Source organism: Phyllobates terribilis, unplaced genomic scaffold (genome assembly GCF_046119375.1).
Source record: "Phyllobates terribilis strain yellow unplaced genomic scaffold, ASM4611937v1 Scaffold_12__6_contigs__length_324123572, whole genome shotgun sequence".
Classification (NCBI taxonomy): Eukaryota; Metazoa; Chordata; class Amphibia; order Anura; family Dendrobatidae; genus Phyllobates; species Phyllobates terribilis.
In genome coordinates this window covers 30489318-30510183 of record NW_027362772.1, presented here as the reverse complement: position 1 = coordinate 30510183, position 20866 = coordinate 30489318, and the positions used below count along the sequence as shown (strand labels likewise).

Genomic DNA, 20866 nt, shown 5'->3' with positions numbered 1-20866 from the left:
CCAAACTTTTTCATATAACTATGTATTTGCAAGCTTTCAGCGCACACAGGCTCCTTCTTTAGGCAGGTTTACAAAATAATAATTTTTATACAGGACAGGGTCCAGGATTGCAGACATGATACCAGGAAGGGGCCCAGGATGGGGGATATTATGCATGAAGGCACCAAGGATGGGTAACATTATACCAGGTAGGGGCTCAGCATGCTGGATATTATACTGGAAAGGGACCAGGATGGGGCACTTTATTACTGGAAGAGATTAGGATGGGGGAATTAATAAAAGGAAGGGGTCAGGAATGGGGGACATAATTGCAGAAAGGCGCCCAGAATGGAGGATATTATTACTGGAAGGGGTCTGAATATGGGGACATAATAAAAGGGGTCAGAGTTGAGGACAATATTTCAAAAAAGAGTCCAGGATAGCGGACAGTGTTATAGGATGGGGCCCAGGATGGGGGACATTATTGCTGAAAAGGGCCAGGAAGAGGGACATTATCACAGGAAGTGGCCCAGGATGGGGGACATAATAGGAAACGGAGCAGGATGGGGGAAATTATACTAGGAAGGGGCCTAGGATGGGAGACATTATTACAGAAAGGGGTGGGAGCTCTCTGACAGTTTCTGATCCTGATTTTTGTTCTTGTTTGTGTCCAGGCTCCAGGTCATCTTACGTTACATATCGTATAGACTGCAATAACTTATAATAAGTGACGCCCTGTAGACAAGTCCAGGTGGGATCACTCCAATGCATATAACATTGTACATGCATGTATATGCACATAGTATAGCAAATCTAGTATATAGATCAGTATATGACTGGTATAAGATATACTGTAATATAGGCATCAGATGCTATAATACACATTTTATATACTGTCTGTGTGCAGTCACAGTACATCATATACTAATCTGTATACTGCATGTGCTATACTATGTGCACAGACATCTTGTGTCATATACATGATAGTATGTGATAGTATAATATATACCAAGACTACAGAACATTAGATATTACAACAGTCACATATTATCCTCTATATAACGTCTGATCTCAGTGCTTACAGTATATTATATCCAGTATACAGCAGAATTTATGACTGTTATATAACATACATTAGGACCTCACTCCTAATGTAACTGTTTAAACTGTCTTAACTTGTATTGAATTTATTGTTTGTACATGTCCCCACTTAATTGTAAAGTGCTGCGGAATATGTTGGCGCTATATAAATAAAAATTATTATTACTATTATTATTATTACTGTGATTAAAGACATTCAGTGTCATATACAGGATAATATGCTGCCAGTGTAATATCTGATGTTCTGTAGTCACAGTATATCATACACCAGTCATGTATTCTCCTGTATACTGTATGTGCTATACTGTGTACACCGATATCAGATATTTGCCAACGCACCAGGGCAAGTGGGAAGAGCCGAGGCTACGTGCCAGAATTGGAGCACCTAATGGGGTATCTGAGGGCTGGTGTTCTTAGTCTGGGAGGGGATCAATATCTATGGCCTCTTCCCAGCCTATTGATATCAGCTTGCAGCTGATTAGTAAAATTACGGGGGAACCAGTGTCATTTTTTTTCAGGTTCACACTTTGCTAACTGGTAATGGCTAAGCAAACCGCTGTGAGCTGTTAATAATAGGCTGGGAACCTTTATGGTTATTGGCCCCTTCCCAGAATATTAACACCAGCCCCAAGCTGTCAGCTTTCCTTCTGCTGAATAGGAAAATTAAGGGGGACCCCATGGCGTTTTTTATCTTTATTTGTTTATTTAATATGCGCTATACACAGACGGCGATTGCTGACTCTCATCAGCATCACCTGATCTCTCTGATCACAAGGTATTTGGGCGACAATGATGATAGTTGAATTAAGCACCTGGAGCCTGAGAACAGTACTAACTGTAAAGCTGTTACTAGACGCCAGTAGGTGTCATACTGATGACACATGGATGATCATCCATGAGTCATCAATGTGCAGGATGTATTGCAGACAGTGATGCCGGCAAAAAACGGCCATGTCTACCTGTTTTGCACATGGACACATGGTCTATGGAAGCACACTGATATGTGTGCAGACCCATTGATTTGAATGGGTCTACGTGTGTAAGTGTCTCCAGTACATGGGAAAACTGTGACCACATGTCCTGGAGACTCGGACGTGTGAAGGGGGCCTAAGGTTGTGTTTGCATTAAAGAGCTTGAAAAGAGTTGAAATTGGATACCATCCTAAGTGACCTTAGAGTGTTATATATTTTCAGGGCATTTTAAATACTTTACTGTGGATGAAATTTTTGGGAAATATTCTGAGAAGTTGTTGAATATGACATTTGCTTATGACTAATTGTTTATGTTTCTTATTGTAGAAGGAATAAGAATTAAATCTTTTGTCAGGACATGCACACCTTCAACTGAATGTAACCAAAAGGGCAGTATAAGCACGGAATATGGGAAAATCAAGATGGTGACTGCATGTTGTAACACTGATTACTGTACTCCTCCGATGCCTCATTGTAAGTCATCCATCACTAGGAATGGGTCATTTATCTTGATATTTATTCCGATTGCCATATTTGTATTAAAGATAGATTTTTATTCTCTAGCGTGAGACGAGCATTTAGAAGTTTTTTTCCCTTCCTCTGGATCCATATGTTTGAGGAACTGGTTAACCAGAATGGGCATGTTTTTTTCAACCTTACAGGATGTGTTACACTGTTGCCTAGCAGTATAGGTGCTGACAGGGCCGGCCTTAGGGTATATGGCGCCCTGTGCGAAATCCCTCTTGGCGCCCCCCCCCAAAGAAAAAAAATTAAACTCATGTAGGTGAAAACAACAAGTGCATTTTTTATTAATCAAATGATCAAGTAATAACAAGCAACAAAAGTTGAAAAGTTTTAAAGCCGCCACCACGATAAGGTAGACTCTTCTGGCAGGGCCCTACTCTAACCTATTAAAATTTTCTTAAAATATCCAATACTCTTTTTAGATATATTTTTATTTAGTTTTCTTTAAGGGAATGTGTCATATACATTTTTTTTTAAAAATGACCAATAATACCACATACAGGGAATACTGCCACACCATGACCAGACCACATATTACCACAACATAGTGACCGAATAATACCACACAGAAGGGGGAAAAACTGCCACACCATGACCAGACCACATATTACCACCACATTACTAATATTACCACCACATTACTAATATTACCATAAGTGTCATTATGCACGGGAGCTCTATACATGGTATGTATAATGTAAGTGTCCAGGTAATCTAGTGATCACCAGTGACATTATACACAGGAGCTCTGTATATAGTGTCAGTGTACAGGTAATACAGTGATCATCAGTGACATTATACACAGGAGCTCTGTATATAGTGTCAGTGTACAGGTAATACAGTGATCACCAGTGACATTATACACAGGAGCCCGGTACATAGTATATAGTGTAAGTGTACATGTAATACACTGACTCACTGGTGACGTCTCTAGGTGAAGTCCTTCAGCTACGCTTTTCTCCTTCATCCAGCACAGACCGCCATTACGTCTTCCAGCCAGGACTCGTCTCTGCATAAAATAACACAGTTATCTAGAGCACATTCCCCAACTTCTACATTACGCAGCTGAATACAGACGTGTATCCACCATCAATATATGGTTAGTTATTATACAACCTACCATTCCAAATATAAATTGTAATCCACCACGGTGCCCCCATTAACTGTAAATAGGCACTTAATATATAATTTAATTAGAACCTCTACTCTTTCCGCCAATTTGTTACCAGTTACACTCCTGCATCCGCAACGCCCCCTACTCTATACTTCCTGCTCCCCGCATTCATTATTTACATGCACCCCCTGCCCCAATTCATTATATCATGTCCTGCTCTCCCCACCCCATCATCATTTACTGTCCCCCACCCCACATTCATTATGTGCAGCTCATTATCCCCCTACTCCCAATTCCCCCATGTGCAGCTCATTTTCTCCCAATTCCCCCATGTGCAGCTCTCACCCCCCCATGTGCACATCTCTCATCCCCCTCCCCCACATGTGCCCCTCTCTCATCCCCCTCCCCCACATGTGCACCTCTCTCATCCCACTCCCCCACATGTGCACCTCTCTCATCCCCCTCCCCCACATGTGCACCTCTCTCATCCCCCTCCCCCACATGTGCACCTCTCTCATCCCCCCCATGTGCACATCTCTCATCCCCCTCCCCCACATGTGCACCTCTCTCATCCCCCTCCCCCACATGTGCACCTCTCTCATCCCCCTCCCCCACATGTGCACACCTCTCATCCCCCTCCCCCACATGTGCACCTCTCTCATCCCCCTCCCCCACATGTGCACCTCTCTCATTCCCCTCCCCCACATGTGCACCTCCCATTCCCCCCACTCCTAGTAAATTGTATTTAAAAAAAAAAAAAAACTTGTTATACTTACCCCCATGCGATCCCTGCAGAATCCTCGTCCAAATCGATGACACCAGGTTCTCCTGACTTCCGGTCATGTGACGGTGCCGTCACATGACCGGAAGTCAGAGAAATCATGACAGAGATGTTCCGGCCCCGGCGCTTAGCATGGGGCCGGGGGCCCCATGAGGAGAGAGACACACAAGAGGGGGGCCCCTACCGGCCGGGCCCCATACTGGAGTCAGGGCAGTCATGCCCTGATGGCGGCCCTGCTGGAGGCTGAAGGGGCCCCCTCTCCCTCGGGGCCCCCGTTCAATGAACCGGCTGCACGGGCGGTAGTTCCGCCCCTGTGTGTGAGGAGGAGAGAGTGCAGCGCGCCCGGGTCCCGGCCGGACATTTCAGAGCAGAGAGGGGGCGCCGGCGCCTGAGCACAGAAGAAACGCTGGGCGCTCCCTCTCTGCTCTTCCATAAGAAAAATACCGACGGGGAGGGAGCCAGCGCAGCGCCCCCCTTCACTCTCAAGTTTGAGGCGCCCTGTGCAGTTGCACAGCTGGCACGCCCCAAAGGCCGGCCCTGGGTGCTGATTTCATGCAGAAGACCCCTACCTCAATGGTCCTATTATTTTTGATTGAAAAATAAGGTTTCTGTTTATGCAGCCATAATTATTTCTAGAACGATTTGCAAAACAAGTTAGTAAGCGACATGTCAACTAGTGCAGCTTCGAGACCTTAGTCAAAGCTGGGTGCCAGCAGTGAAGAGATGGTAATTTTTCTTTGTAGAGGCACCAAACTCTTTTGGGCATCTAGCTGTCGAATTGTTACTAAACATGTTTCCACCCTTACTTTTTCTTGAGTTTGGTAAATAACTTTAATTTCTCACAAAACAATTTGAATTAATTCTTACAACATGCTAGCAAAACCCTCAACAGACTGAAGGGCACATCACAACCATGTAGTGGCCACATAAAGGCACATATAGCATAAACGCTCTCCGGACAGAGTTTAATGAAATTATGGATTGTTCCACACATCTCAGGATATGTTGATACAAGAGCAAATGTAAGGAAATCCACTTTAATAGGCTTTTCCAGAAGGGAAATCCTTTCAAAAAGAAGGGTGGATGATGACAGTTCTTCACAAGATCATACATGAAAATTTTTATTGTGTAAATATTAATTGAAACAAATCTTTTAACTTCTTCTGTTTGACTTTAGTAACAGAACAAAGACATAATCTCAATGGACTCGTCTGTCGATCCTGCATATCTGCTGACTCTACTTGGTGTTACACTTCGGATACTGTACAATGCACCGCGGATGAGAATGTGTCTTCTCCAAACAACAAAAATTCGAGGTTCAAGCATAGTTTCTTTTTTATTCTTTAATTCACTGCAGCCCCTTCCCACTCTATGACACATAAATCATATATAATATGGGTGTATGTAGCCAGCTCGGGAGATGAATCTGCTCCATCTGTGTTATACAGCTGGAGCTAGACCGTAACAACAGGAAATATTCCTAGCTCCGATCACTGCTGTTTAACTTTTTAAATGCTTCTCTCAGTTTCTGACAACAGCATTTCAATTGCTCAATCCAGAGGGTGCCGATAGGTTATCATGCCAGCGTGGACTTCCAAATGTTGCTATTTAATTACTGTATTATTGAGACATAATAGTAACATGTGAGTAGTGCTGAGCCACCCCCGTAGTGTTCGAGTTCGGTTCGGTTCGTCGAACACCCGTGTGTTCGCCGAACTGTTCGTCGAACACCTTCGAACACCGTTAAAACCAAAGTGACAAGTACATATAGTCATGCGAAAAGAAAAGAGGTGGAGGAGTAAAAGGAGGGGGAGACACAGATATAGGCATGTCATACCCTTCTAAAATCCAAAAAGTGAGAAGCCGACACGTTCAGTCCGCTCCTGCCCGTGCCACCTCCGTGTCGCCGGGTTTGTGCCAGAGCCGCGGTGAACCCTGATGGCCAGCCCCCCTCTCCCAATACTGGTGCCTGTCCGCTGGTGGGTCGAGAGAGCCCCCCTGTGGTGGAGGCAGCTCTAAGCTTTTTAATTTAAATTGTCTCTCTAATTTGAATGAATACACTTTAAATCCATTTACAAGGATCTATTGGAGGGCAAGTCTCATGCCAGCAGCCGCGTAATTCCAGCTCCAGTAGCGTCCACTAAAGCTGCTGCAGTTAAAAAGCTTTTATAAGGATCGAGCTCGGCTGTCCACCGCAAGGCATCCTACTGCCAGTCCCAGCCCCTATGCCTTGGGGTGCCTCCTGATGCTCTTCACTGAGTATCCCGTGGTCCCGAAGCATTTCCTATGAAAAAATGAAGTGTCCAAACTACAGGTGGTGTAGCTTGCTTAACAGCCGGGATAATCCGCTGACTAGCAGACCCTGCTACTAGGCACAAAGTATTTCCTGGGCTAGATGCAGTTAAAAATTTGTAATTAGATACTCTCGTTGGATGCTGAGAAAGCATTCCATAGAGTCTCCTGGCACGCCATATATGATTCTCTTAAAAAGCTTGGGGTAGGGGTCTAGGGGACCCTTTTATAGCCAAAATCACGGCCCTGTATCGCAATACGTCACCTAGGCTGAAGATAAATGGAACTGTAGCACCCTGAGGGCTCGGTTGCTACAGAGGTATTGCACCTCACCCAGAGGTGTGATATCTCACTCTCAGGTAAGGATGTAGTGTGGATCAGGACCCGACACCTGCATGCATTACACCACATTGCCGTGGGGCAGGGCGACCAATATGCCCCTGAGATGGGCACGACAGTCCCTGTCCCTGGCTGGAGTGGGGGGAGCGAACACTGAGGAAGGGGAACCCTGCAGTGCAGGAGCAGGGAGGAAGCAGTTCCTGGGTGCATTGAGAAGGGAGTATAAAAGGTGGGCACCATCTTAGTTCAGTGCAGAGAAGTCTGAGCAGAAGTGGCAGGGAGCAGGGGCTCTGCATGAGCTCTGCTCCGGAGGCGGGCCTAGTAACAGAGGCCCAGGCCTGGAAGAGAGAGAAGGAAGGAAGAGGAGCGGAGAAGGCTCCAGGAACGAGGAACGAAGGGATCTCAGGGGTGCGGACGGGCGAGTCGCCACCGCACGCCCGAATCCACCTGCGTGGAGGGGTCAGGCCAAAGGGGGAGACCGGTCCCCGAAACTAGTGGAGGCAGGAAACGACCCTCAGCTAGAAACAGGAGGCTGTGACATTTTATGTGGCGCAGCCCCTCGCTACACCCGCTAGGAAGGCACCACATAGGGTCAGGGAAACTGGCGCCAAGTTTACCAAGAGGAGGCCCGAGGCAGCCGGACAGAAGGGTTGGTAAGAAAGGCCAGACAAAGGACACACAAAGGGGGTCCTGTGAAGCGCTCCAAAGTTATCTGGGAGTTGTCTGAGCCCCTCACCTGGTGAGCACAGTACGACGTGGGCAGCCGTTACCTGCAGACGTGGTCTGGATAATAAGAACTGTGAGTAAAGGCCCTGGACTGCATCACTGACTCCGTGTCATTACTGCTGCTGCCCTGCACCATCACCCCCATCCTCCGCATACACTGCCCTGAGGCTATACTCCTCCCGTGGGGAGTTATGCTACGCTCTGCTGCACCCACAACACCAGCCTCAGCGGTCTGCTCTGGAGCGGCGGTTCACTCTGACCGCAATCCACGGGTGGCGTAGTCGGACATTTAAACATCAAAACCACATAAATAGTTCCGCCACTGGTTTGACCGCCCTGAGCCACGGAACCGGGTTACCGCACGAAGACTACAACCACCAGCATCCACCAAAAAGGGTCCGGCTCCGGGTGTCCCAAGGCCCAGGGGGCGCATCAGAACATTTTCATCACCTTTCACAATCACCAATGGGACAAGGCAGGGATGTTCTCTGTCCCCTCTCTTATACATCCTAGTGACGGAGCACCTGCTCTCATCAATTCGCCATAACCCCAATATTAGGTGGATTGAGGTGGGAGGCACCGAGTACAAGTGCTCTCTATTTGCTGATGATGTCCTAGTATATATCACTCAATCACATATATCCATCCATGCTGTTATGGCTGAAATAGATCACTTTGTTACATGGTCAAATTTTAAAATCAATGCAGCGAAGTCTGAGGCCCTCGATGTCTCCCTCCCCAAATCCATATAGGATTCCATCCAGCCCAACTTTCCCTTTGCCTGGCCCTCACAGGGTATCAAATACTTAGGAATTCCTATTCATAGAGACCTCTCCCATCTATGTTATCTTAATTTTGGGCCCTTTATTGAACAACTCCATACAGACCACGGTTGGCAAGTTAGAACTGTAAGATTCACTACGTGAACCACTGGTGTTTTGTGGAAAAGCACATGTACACTGTGTTCCAAATTATTATGCAAAAAGTGTTTAGGAGTGATAAGGGAAGAATTTGTTTGTTTGTCAGTTAAACTCATTGATGGTGATGTGTGTCAGGGCTCTTTATATCACTGTAAGCAATTGCAGACACCTGTGCTAATGAGTTTGGCAGGTGTGTCCAATGAAAGGCAAGACTACTTAAGAAGGCTGTCTCACATTATTAAGCAGCCTACATTTTCTGCCAAAATGGGAAAGAAAAAGGATGTGTCGGCTGCTGAGAAGCAACAAATTGTGGAGTGTTTAGGTCAAGGCATGACTACAATCAACATTGTGCGATGATCAGGATGAAGTGTCTTGGCAATCAAGAAGTATGTAGCGGATTCACAGTACACACGTGTGCGTGCTGATAAGGGCAAATTGAGGACTCTTTCCTACAGGCAATTACGTCAGGTTGAAAGAGCAGTGGCAAAAAAGCCTTGTCATAGCAGCAGACAAGTTTTTGAAGCTGCTTATGCCTCCAACGTCCCCCGAACAACAAGATGCAGGGTCCTTCAGAGGTTTGCAGCTGTGCATACGCCATCCTGTCGACCTCCTCTATCCACTTCACACAAGCAGAAACGGCTCCAGTGGGCCAAACATTACATGAAGACTGATTTCAAAACTGTTTTGTTCACGGATGAGTGCCGTGCAGCGCTCGATGGTCCAGATGGATGGAATGGAGGATGGCTGGTTGATGGACACCCCACGCAAACATGGCTACAGCGCCAACAAGGAGGAGGTGGAGTAATGTTTTGGGCTGGAATCATGGGGAGAGAGATTGTCAGCCCCTTTAGGATCCCTGAAGGCGCTAAAGATGAACTCCATAATGTATGTGGATTTTCTCAAACAGCACTTCCTGCCATGGTTCAAGAAGAAGAACCGTGTATTTCACAGCAAGATCATTTTTCTGCATGATAATGCACCATCTCATGCTGCACATAAAACATCTGCATCTCTGGCTGATATGGGCATAAAAGGGGACAAACTTATGGTGTGACCCCCATGCTCCCCTAACCTCTACCCCATTCAGAACCTTTGGAGCATCATTAAAAGGAGTGTCTATGATGGCGGGAGGCAGTTCACATCTAAGCAACAGCTCTGGGAGGGTATTCTGTCCTCATGCAAAACAATTGAAGCAGAAACCATCCAAAACCTAACAAATTCAATGGACGAGAGAGTTCAGAAGCTCCTTTCGAACAAGGGGTCCTATGTGAAAATGTAACATCACCTAGAATAAAGTTTTCAGTTGAAAACTGTTTGATTTCAGTATCTAACAACCTGCTAATGCTTATAATTAAAAAAATGACCATTTTTTTGGTCTTTATTAAAATGAAAACGTTGATCGAAAAGTTTGGGGGATCTAAGAGTGTGGCAACCCAGTAGTCATGATTACTTCGAATTCTGACAATATGAGGGTCATGCTGCAGGTAGTGCAGCAAGAAGGCACTTATGTGTCTTGCGCATCTCGGAGCCCCAAAATTATTTTCCGGGCTAGATGCAGCTAAAAATTATTATTAATTTTAAATCTGGTGAAGCTTTAGTATAGATGGCCTAATAGGATCAGTGCTGCACACTGCTACAAAGCCCAAATTATTTTCCAGCCAAGATACAGATAAACATGATTAGTAATTTGAAAGCTTAAAACGGTTGGTAGGGTGATTTTAACGAATCATCAAGCTTTTACTCTCCCCAGGATGACACAGGGGTAGAAAAGTCATTTCGGATCCATGATTTGTTCATCTTTATGAACGTGAGTCTGTCTACATTATCAGTGGAGAGCCGCGTGCGCTTATCTGTCAGCACACCACCAGCAGCGCTGAACACACGTTCAGACAGAACGCTGGCTGCGGGGCATGACAAGATCTCCAAGGCGTAAGTGGCTAGCTCCGGCCATTTATCCAGATTGGAAGCCCAAAAAGAGCAAGGGTCCAGTGACACAGTCGTGGCTTCAATGTTTACTTGGAGATACTCCTGTACCATCGTCTCTAGGCATTGACTATGTGTCAGACTTCTTGTCTCCTGTGGCCTTGCAAAGGATGGGCTAAAAAAGTGGTGAAATGATTCCGCAAAATTGATGTTACCAGCAGATACTGTGGTTCTGTTACGGTTTGAGTGCTGAACACTTGACGGTCCCACGGTTGGCAAGTTGGAACTGTGACATTCACTACGTGCACCACTGGTATTTTGTGGAAAAGCACATGTAAGATTCTGCAACAGTCTCTGCTGATACTCCTGCATGCGTGCATCCCTTTCTATGGCAGGAATAATTTCTGCAAATTTACTTTTGTACCGGGGATCTAACAGTGTGGCAACCCAGTAGTCAGGATTATTTCTAATTCTCACAATTCGAGGGTCATGTTGCAGGTAGTGCAGTAAGAAGGCACTCATGTGTGTTGCGCATCCAGGAGCACCAAGTCCCTGTTGTGTTGGTGGCGAGGTAACAATCATGCTTCCTTCCTCTGTCCTCTCCCCCCAACCTCGCACAACAGAAATGTGATCAAGGTCTCCCTCATCTGATGAGTCTTCCATCAGTTCGTCCTCCACTTCTTCCTGGGCTCCTGCACCTTCCTCACTAGTTTGGCTGCTACCATGCGCCCTGGTAAAACCATCTCCCCCACCCTCACATGCCTGCCGCCTTGGTGCTGCCTACCATCTGGACCTTGCAGATGTTAGCCCTTCCGCATACAACTCCTCCTCCTCTACTTCCTCCACCTCCACTTGTGCCACCACCTGACTCCGAATTCTGTTTAACATGTGCTCCAGCATGTAAATCACCGGAATAGTCATGCTGATAATGGCATCGTCAGCACTAAACATCTTCGTCGCCATTTCAAAACTGTGCAGAAGGGTGCATAGGTCCCTGATCTGAGACCACTCCTCCAGCGTGATTTGCCCCACCTCTGGATCTCGTTGGCCCAGGCTATACGTCAGAACGTATTGCACCAGGGCTTGTCGGTGCTGCCACAGTCGCTGCAACATGTGCAGAGTTGAATTCCACCGGGTAGGCACATCGCATTTTAGCCGGTGAAGTGGCAGGCCCAACGACTTCTGTAGAGATGTAAGTCGCTGAGCTGCGGGATGCGAACGGCGAAAGTGAGCACACAGCGACCGTGCCCTCTGCAGAAGGCCATCTAGTCTGGGATAGTGGGCTAAAAATTGCTGGACAACCAGGTTCAACACGTGAGCCATACAAGGCACGTGTGTGACATTGCCCCGGCGAAGGGCCGCACCCAGGTTTGCAGCATTGTCGCACACGGCCTTCCCTGGTTTCAGGTCCAGTGGAGACAACCATTCATGAAATTGGTTCTCCAGAGCTGACCACAACTCCTCAGCTGTGTGACTCACATTTCCCAGACATTTCAATGTAAAAACCGCCTGATGACGTTGAGCCCTACTGCCAGCATAGTAAGGAGGTGTGCAGGATCCCTTCTGCGCAGTTAGAAAGCTTGTGGCATGACCAGACAGGCTTTGGGTGCAGGTGGAAGACCGAGAGGAGGTTGAGGAGGCAGAAGCAGTGGAGGAACTTTGACATAAAGAGGATTGACGCACAACTCGTGGGGACGGCAAGACTTGGACAGCAGCCCCTTGTCCTGCTGTCACCATAGTTACCCAGTGCCCAGTCAGCGACATGTAACTCCCCTGTCCATGCCTACTCGTCCAAGTGTCTGTGGTGAAATGCACCCTGTCACACACAGAGTTTCTCAAAGTAGCGGTGATGTTGTGTGCGACATGCTGGTGGAGCGCAGGCACACCTTTCTTTGAGAAGTAGTGCCGACTGGGCATCTGGTACTGGGGCACTGCGACGGACATAAGGTCTCAAAAATCCTCTGTGTCCACCAGGCGGAAAGGCAGCATTTCTGTAGCCAAGAACTTGCAGATGGTGAAATTCAACCTCTTAGCTTTCTCATGGCTAGGAGGAAATGGTCTTTTATTGTCCACATCTGAGGGACCGAGGGCTGGCTATTGTGCTTAGACGGGGTTGATAAGGGTGTCCCCGGCAAACTGCCGGTCTGTGAGGAAGATGCAGGCGGACATGTTAGGTTGCCTTGATCCAAAGGTGGTGCTATCGATGTCGGACAGCGCTCAACATCAGCTGGTGTTACCACCTCCAAAGAAAATGATGACCTGTCAATCACGCTGGCTGTTGCGGGTAAAGAGGTGGCAGGTCTGCGCCCCAAAACAGGTGTGACTGCTGTCCCCCCAGTCACAGAGGATGAAGAGGCCGCGGATGCACAAGATATGGCAGACGGTGGTTGGCACACTGAGCTTCCCACTGCAACTTATGCTTCATGTCCATGTGCCGGTTCATGCATGAAGTACTCAAACTATGTATTTTTTGGCCTCTACTTAGCTTTTGCTGACAAATGTTACAGATAACACGAGTTGGGTCATCTTTATCGATCTGAAAAAATGCCCAGGCTATGCAAGGCTTAGCACCCATGCGACCTGAAGAGCCACCACGACTTGTGGTGAGAGGCAGAGTTGTGTTTGAGGATGCAGTTGTTGACGTGCTTCCAGTACTACGTCTCTGTACAGGAAGGCGCAACCTGACCTCGTCGTCACTAGCATCTTCCTCCACCTCCTCTGCTGACCTCATCTCTTGGCTGACTGTGGGTTGACAGTAAGTGGGATCTCCAACCTCATCATCATCACCCTGTGCGTTATCACACCCGTCGTCCTCAGAGCCAACCTGTTCCTGCCCTGACAAAAAACTAAAGTTGTCGCTCCAATCAGGTATTTGAGTCTTATCATCGTCTTCCTCATTGTCTCCACCAACAGGAGTTACAGTTTGGGAATGAGGGTCTACATTATGGTCAGGACCTTCTGCGTCTGGTCCTGGATCCGACTCATAAAGATTCTGGGCATCAGTGCAGATCATTTCCTCGTCTGCATTCACAGAAGCGCTGGAGTCGACCTCTGATTCCCAGGCTATAGTATGAGTAAACAGCTCTGCAGACTCAACCATCTGTTCTACCTCATACTCAGACGGGCAGCTGGAGATTTGGGAGCTGTGAGGAAGCAAGTGCGATTGGGGTGACACCTTTGAGGACTGGAGTATTTGTGATGTGGAGGAGAGCCCACTTAAAGGAGCACTTGATATCTGTTGAAGCACCTGCTGTTTTTGTGCCTCATCTGGAATTTGTAGCGATTGGCGTGGCCGTAAGAAAGGGATCTTATCACATTGTCCGCTAAAAGAAGTAGACATTTTAGTTTGGCTGGAAGATGGTCTTTCTTCTGCAGATGTTACTGTTGCTTTAACACCTACCCCACGGACACAACCTTTTTTCCCCTTCCCAACACGCCTATTCCCCTTTCCACCAGCAGCAGGCCTTTTTCCACTCATTTTGGTGGTTAACTAATTAACAACTCTGGAGTTGTTTGCACAAAAAAACAATGGATGGGAACCGAGCAGAGCTGAGTGGCCAAACTGTGATATTAGGCCAAAACTATTGGCTGGGTTAGATGCAGAAAAAAATTATATTCAATTTGCAACCTGATGGAGGTCAGTATAGATGGACTAATAGAGAAAGTCCCACACACTGCTAGAAGGCCAAATATTTTTTCAGAGCTAGATGCAGAAAAAAATATATTCAGTTTGCAACCTGATGGAGGTCTGTATAGATGGATTAATAGAACAAGTCCCACACACAGCTAGAAGCCCAATATTTTTTCAGAGGTAGATGCAGAAAAAAATATATTCAGTTTGCAACCTGATAGAGGTCAGTATAGATGGACTAATACAACAAGTCCCACACACAGCTAGAAGCCCAATATTTTTTCAGAGGTAGATGCAGAAAAAAATATATTCAGTTTGCAACCTGATGGAGGTCTGTATAGATGGATTAATAGAACAAGTCCCACACACAGCTAGAAGCCCAATATTTTTTCAGAGGTAGATGCAGAAAAAAATATATTCAGTTTGCAACCTGATGGAGGTCAGTATAGATGGACTAATACAACAAGTCCCACACACAGCTAGAAGCCCAATATTTTTTCAGAGGTAGATGCAGAAAAAATTATATTCAGTTTGCAACCTGATGGAGGTTTGTATAGATGGATTAATAGAGCAAGTCCCACACACAGCTAGAAGCCCAATATTTTTTCAGAGGTAGATGAAGAAAAAAATATATGCAGTGTGCAACCTGATGGAGGTCAGTATAGATGGACTAATACAACAAGTCCCACACACAGCTAGAAGCCCAATATTTTTTCAGAGCTAGATGCAGAAAAAAATTATATTCAATTTGCAACCTGATGGAGGTCAGTATAGATGGACTAATAGAATGATGCTATGCCCAAAAGACTTTACTTCACTAGGTGCAGTAAAAAAATTGGTATTCTATACACAGGTGGTATATCTTGCAACACAGATAGGCTACTCCACTGACTAACACACTCTGCAATAGGCCAAAAAGGATTAGCTTTGCTAGATTCAGCCAAATGCTGTGAAAAAAACTTGCACAGCACTGGCACAGACCTGCCTGGCAAAAACTGATAGGAACTGATGTAACCTAGTCCTGAAAAGGACTCCAATTACAATTAGACTTTACTCCCACAATCTATCTATTTAAGAGCACAGACCTGCCTGATAAAAGTTGTAGGAAATGCTGTAACCTAGTCCTTAAAAGGACTGCAATCACAACTATTCCCTACTCCCAAGCTATCTGTAGATTTGTGCGAAAATTGGCTTGAAATTAACAAGGTATAGCGCACACAGCAACAGCGGTGCCGTCTAACACGCAGCTGCAGCAGTGAGAAAATGGTGGCGACGGGGAAAATGGCTTGGTCTTATAGGGCAAGGACATGTGACATACACTGCCAATGACACATGCCCTTGCTTGTGTGAAAAAAAGCACTTCGCTCCGTGTGTGCGCTGCTGATAGGCTGACAGATTGCACCTCCCCACTGTAAATGCGGGAAAGAGAAAAAAAAAATGGAGATCTTCATTGTTCCTGCAGAGATCCATCCCCTGCCCCTCCCCCCACCCCGCTGTACACTCAAACTGCGTATTAACATTAATTTTCATCATTACTGAGAAAAAATCCAGTTATGATTTTGGTGCACGAACAGTTATCGAACATAACCTCGAACAGCCGAATTTTTCTCAAATTGTTCGTGTTCGCCGAACGGCTCGAACACCGCCCAAAACAGCTCGAATTTGAGATTGGCGAACAGTTTGAGTAGAACAACGCTCATCTCTACATGTGAGTTTAATATTTAGCTCTGGTTCACATATGATATGTTAGTGGCAACAATACCCAATCACATATTATAATGCCTCATTCAGGTGTCAATGAGGTTTCATTTGCAAAAAAACGGTTTGAGCATCACCAGTGTTTTTCATCCAAGTTTCATCCACGTGTCAGTTTCTTTAGTGATATGCACGCATGAAAAAATAAATAAATTAAAAAGCATTTCCCATCCATTGCAATGTTACTCAGTACACGGATTGAGTGCACACATATAAATGTAAAGATAAATATTTATTTTTTACACTATGGTATGCATCCTACTATAAGCTACACCCCAGGTTTAGACCATAGAAACTAGGTAAAACATAATTCCTATTAATTAAAACTTCCCTGGTGGTGTCAAAAGTTGCATGGTTGATATCCTAATTTTCATGCCATAGAGTAGAATAGGGAGGTAATAAATTGATTAATAATGCTCTGTGTAGGATGTGTATAATACACATAAAGCTTTGCAGCACACACATTATTTACACTCTCTGCAGTGCACACATTTACACAATACCCCATGCACAGTACATGCACTCTCAGCTCTGCTGCATATGTTCACTAGTAGCTATACTTCATACCCACCCACATCTCTGCAACATACATACAGTTGTGCATACACAAACACAGCTTTGCTACATACACAAACACAGCTTTGCTACATACACAAACACAGCTTTGCTACATACACAAACACAGCTTTGCTACATACACACACAGGTTTGCTTCAATTGTACATGGCTCAATTACATCAACACACACAGCTTAGTTGCAACAGCACACAAATAACACAGCAATATCAGCATATGAAAAGGTCAGCTACATCAATAAACATATAGCTCAGCTACATTAACACACACACTAAGCTACATCTACACAGACATACAGCTCAGCTACATCAGCACATACAGTCGAGCTACATAAACACACACAGCTCAGATACAACACACAAAACTCAGGTACATCAATCCAATATAGCTCAGCTACATTAAAACACACGCAGCTCTTTTACATCAACACACACTCCATTCCAAATAGGAACAGAGAAATAACTGTGGAACTCACCCTATTGCTTAAAAGTAATTACATACAGAGTGGCGAATACAGACAGAAAAAAGAGCGAAGGCATTTTCACGCTGCCAATCGCTTCATCCAGTCACTGTTATCAGCTCCACCCAACCCCCATTGTATGCTGTTCTTCCCAGTGGGAGGAGACATATTATAAAAAACAATTGCATAAATTAATTCCCTTTTCGAACCCTAGTCCTCACCACTATACTAATGCTAATCACAATTGAATTACAATTCAAATGTTTTCCTGTATTACTATCGATTCTTTAACGAGCCTTGCAATATGACTTAGGATAAAAGCCAAATCAGAATGTCTGCAGGGTCTACGAATTGAGGTTCTGATTTGGCTTTTATCCTAAGTCACATGTTAAATTTCCAGAGGAGCATTACATGACAAATAAGCCTCCTAACATTGGCTTAGACCTCTTGTATTTCTTAGAAATACATACTCAGTTCAGAAGCAACAATGCACAGCTCAGAAACATCAACACATAAAAACAAGTTCTTAAATGGCTATGTCAAAGGAAAAATTAAAAGAAAAAAAGAAAAATGAAAATGAACTAAGGGGTTAAAGGGAACAATTGAAAAAGATTGAAAGATCCTAAAGAATTTCTTATCAAAACAGAACTAGGTAGAACTAAACAGTCCTATTTTGTGCCCATTAAAGTGCCAGGAAAATGAGTTACTGTCCCTTAAACGGGTTGTCTACTACTATTTAAAATATGCCGAAGCGTTTTTATGATGAAAAGCAGCTTCTTTCTAAATACCTCCCTCTGCCTTTTATGCCTGTGAGCGGCGCTATCACTGGTATCTCATAGGTATTACGTGACCCCCGGCTGCAGCCGGCTCTGACATCCGCTGACATCACGACAAGTCCAGGCTGCATCCGGGGGTCTCTCTCTTCCGCGTTCTGCGGTGGCTGCTGGGTTGCGGGCGGGGTTATCCACCACATCACACCCAGCATGCACCGCGCGCTCTCCCTCTTCCCATTCATTGGGAAAGCGCGCGGTGGATGCTGGGTGTGACACGGTGGGTAACCCCACCCACAACTCAGCAGACACCGCGGGGACCCCAGCGCTGAGTCACGTCAATAGACGGGACATCAGCGGGGGGTCACGTGCTGCCTGTGAGCCTCCACCAATATCGTCGCTCGCAGGCAGAAAAGGCAGAGGGAGGTAATTATAAAGAAGTTGCTTTTCATCATAAAAACGCTTTGGCATATTTTAAATAGTAGTGGACAACCCTTTTAATGTTCCGTAACAGAGATATATATATCTCTAATGGAGCGCAATATAATATGCAAAGGACATGTTCTGGCTGTATCAATTCGCTTATTGCTATTTGTCAGGTCTTAATTTGGGTACTGTATTTTTTTTTACTATAACAACACGCACTTTTTTTCTTCCAAAATTTTGGAGAACAGTGGGGAGTGCGTCTTATAATCCTAATATATCTATATATACTGTGGCTGTGAGTGGTGGAGGGTGTGGGGGGGAGCGGCAGTGATGGAGGAGTAGAGCACAGGAGGCAGGAGCCGCCTGCTGCAGCCTATACTCTGCCCGCTACTAAAGAAAATTAATATTCACTACTCCACACGCCCATGGAAGTGGGGAATAGTGAATATTCATGCACTTTAATAGCGGGCACACGTGACCTCAGGCCGTTACAGGAGCCGCGATGTGGGTACAGTGTGCACACTATTAAGGAGAATGAATGGTCACTGCTCCCAACGTCCACCGTCCCGGCGTGGAGAGCAGTGACATTCCAGCAGACCATCTTACAGTGTTAGGGCGCATGGCAGTGACGTCATGCTCGGCTCACACTGTAAGATCAGTGCTGGCAGCAGTGCAGGACTCAGCGCTGGAGCAGAGTGAAGGAAGGTGATTATAATTGTTTATTTTTTTTGTGTACAGCGTGATGAGGATGGGGCTGCCAAGCGTACCAGGAAGAGGGATGGAGTGTTGCCATGCATACCAGGAAGAAGGATGGAGTGTTGCCATGCATACCAGGATAAGGGATGGAGGTGCCATGCATAACCGGATGGGGGTGTCAAGCATACCAGGATGAGGGGTACCAAACATACGAAAGAGAGGAATGATGGGTACCATGCATAACAGGATGAGGGATGAGGGGGGCCATGCATACTAGGATGAAGGATCCCATGCATACCAGGAAGAGGGATGAAGGGTGCCATGCATACCAGGAAGAGGGATGAAGGGTGCCATGCATACCAGGAAGAGGGATGAAGGGTGCCATGCATACCAGGAAGAGGGATGAAGGGTGCCATGCATACCAGGAAGAGGGGTGCCATGCATACCAGGAAGAGGGGTGCCATGCATACCAGGATGCGGGATGAGGGGGCCATGCATACCAGGATGAAGGATGATGGTGCCAAACATACCAGGATGGGGATGGGGACCACGTATAACAGGAAGGAGGGGTCATATATACCAGGATGGGGGATATTAATGCAATTGGGGGACATTACCCCTATACCAATGTCAGCAGCAGACCCCTTCCCCCATAATAGTGCATCGTGATCACATTTTTTGCTTACATTTTTTCTCTATTTTCCTCCTCTAAAACCTAGGTGCATCTCATGGCCTTGTGCGTCTTATAGTCCGAAAAATACGATAATTATTTATAAATATGCTAAGTAAACCTCATTTCTTAAAATTAAAAAAACAAAACTTTTCTTTAAGAGTAGCGTAATTGTTCTATTTGTTTAAAAATGCTGAATTTCATGTTCATTTATTTTATTTTATGCTGGATTCAAATTCTTATGTGTATATTTGTAGGACCAGTCTCATCTTCCGTAGCTATTCGAGGGTGCTCAACAAAATCAATCTGTGATCTTGGCAGCCAGTCTCACACCATCGGAGACTTATCAACAGAAGTGAACTTTATCTGCACCAGTGGAGGCATAAGTGTCCACCAAGTTGTCCTGACTCCGGCCATTGTGTGTCTTCTACTGCTGAAATTGTTCTTCTAACAGATGTTCTGTTACAAATATCCTTGGATGAATGAGGCCAAAGAAAATGATAAAAGTGTACGGGATGGAATATATATTTTTTTTATATTGTCTCCTTATTTTTCTTTTTAATAAACCTAGGCTGAAAATATCCAAGTATGATATTAATGTAACATTTGTTTGTTTTGCATATTTTTCTTCTTACTATATTTGGTATTATTACTTTTGCTTATATTGGAAATTCATTATATTGACCATTCACTCTACTTTTTGGCTTAACCGGCCGTAATAAATCATTATATAAATAGAATAATAAAGTCATACGACACTGAGAGATTTCTGTCTTGCACGTTTTACTTCCTAATAATTCTGCTTCATTTATAACAAACATTTCCAATAGATGGCACTGTTATGGATACTTATAAATGGCACTGTGTATGGTTTTGTTTTTTTTAGTGGAGAAAGTACTGCATCTATATTATAGTGGTGTGTTAATAGTCAATGGTGTTTTTCAGGTAAAACACTATGATTTTGTCTGGCACACAGATCGAGTTGCCATTGCAGCGTATTGCATGTGAATGGGCCTCAGGGTACCTCGATTGCAATACACAAGTTGCAAAAAGTCAGAACCATTTGAGTTTTTTGTTCCTTGCTTATCGTAGTACATTGGGATTTGCAATGTCACCCCACTCCCCTGCATTATGTTGCTGTGTAGTAGCGGCATACAGAGACCTTTGTCCTGTGTGTAAACCAAAATCACTGTGCAACCCCAACCTTATTC

At 45.2% G+C, this 20866-nt stretch overlaps 1 pseudogene; it reads left to right on the top strand.

Moving 5' to 3' along the window:
- The window catches only part of LOC141171983 (phospholipase A2 inhibitor and Ly6/PLAUR domain-containing protein-like), a 48715-nt pseudogene extending 28302 nt beyond the window's left edge, over positions 1 to 20413 (top strand).
- The last annotated feature ends 453 nt before the right edge of the window (positions 20414 to 20866 follow it).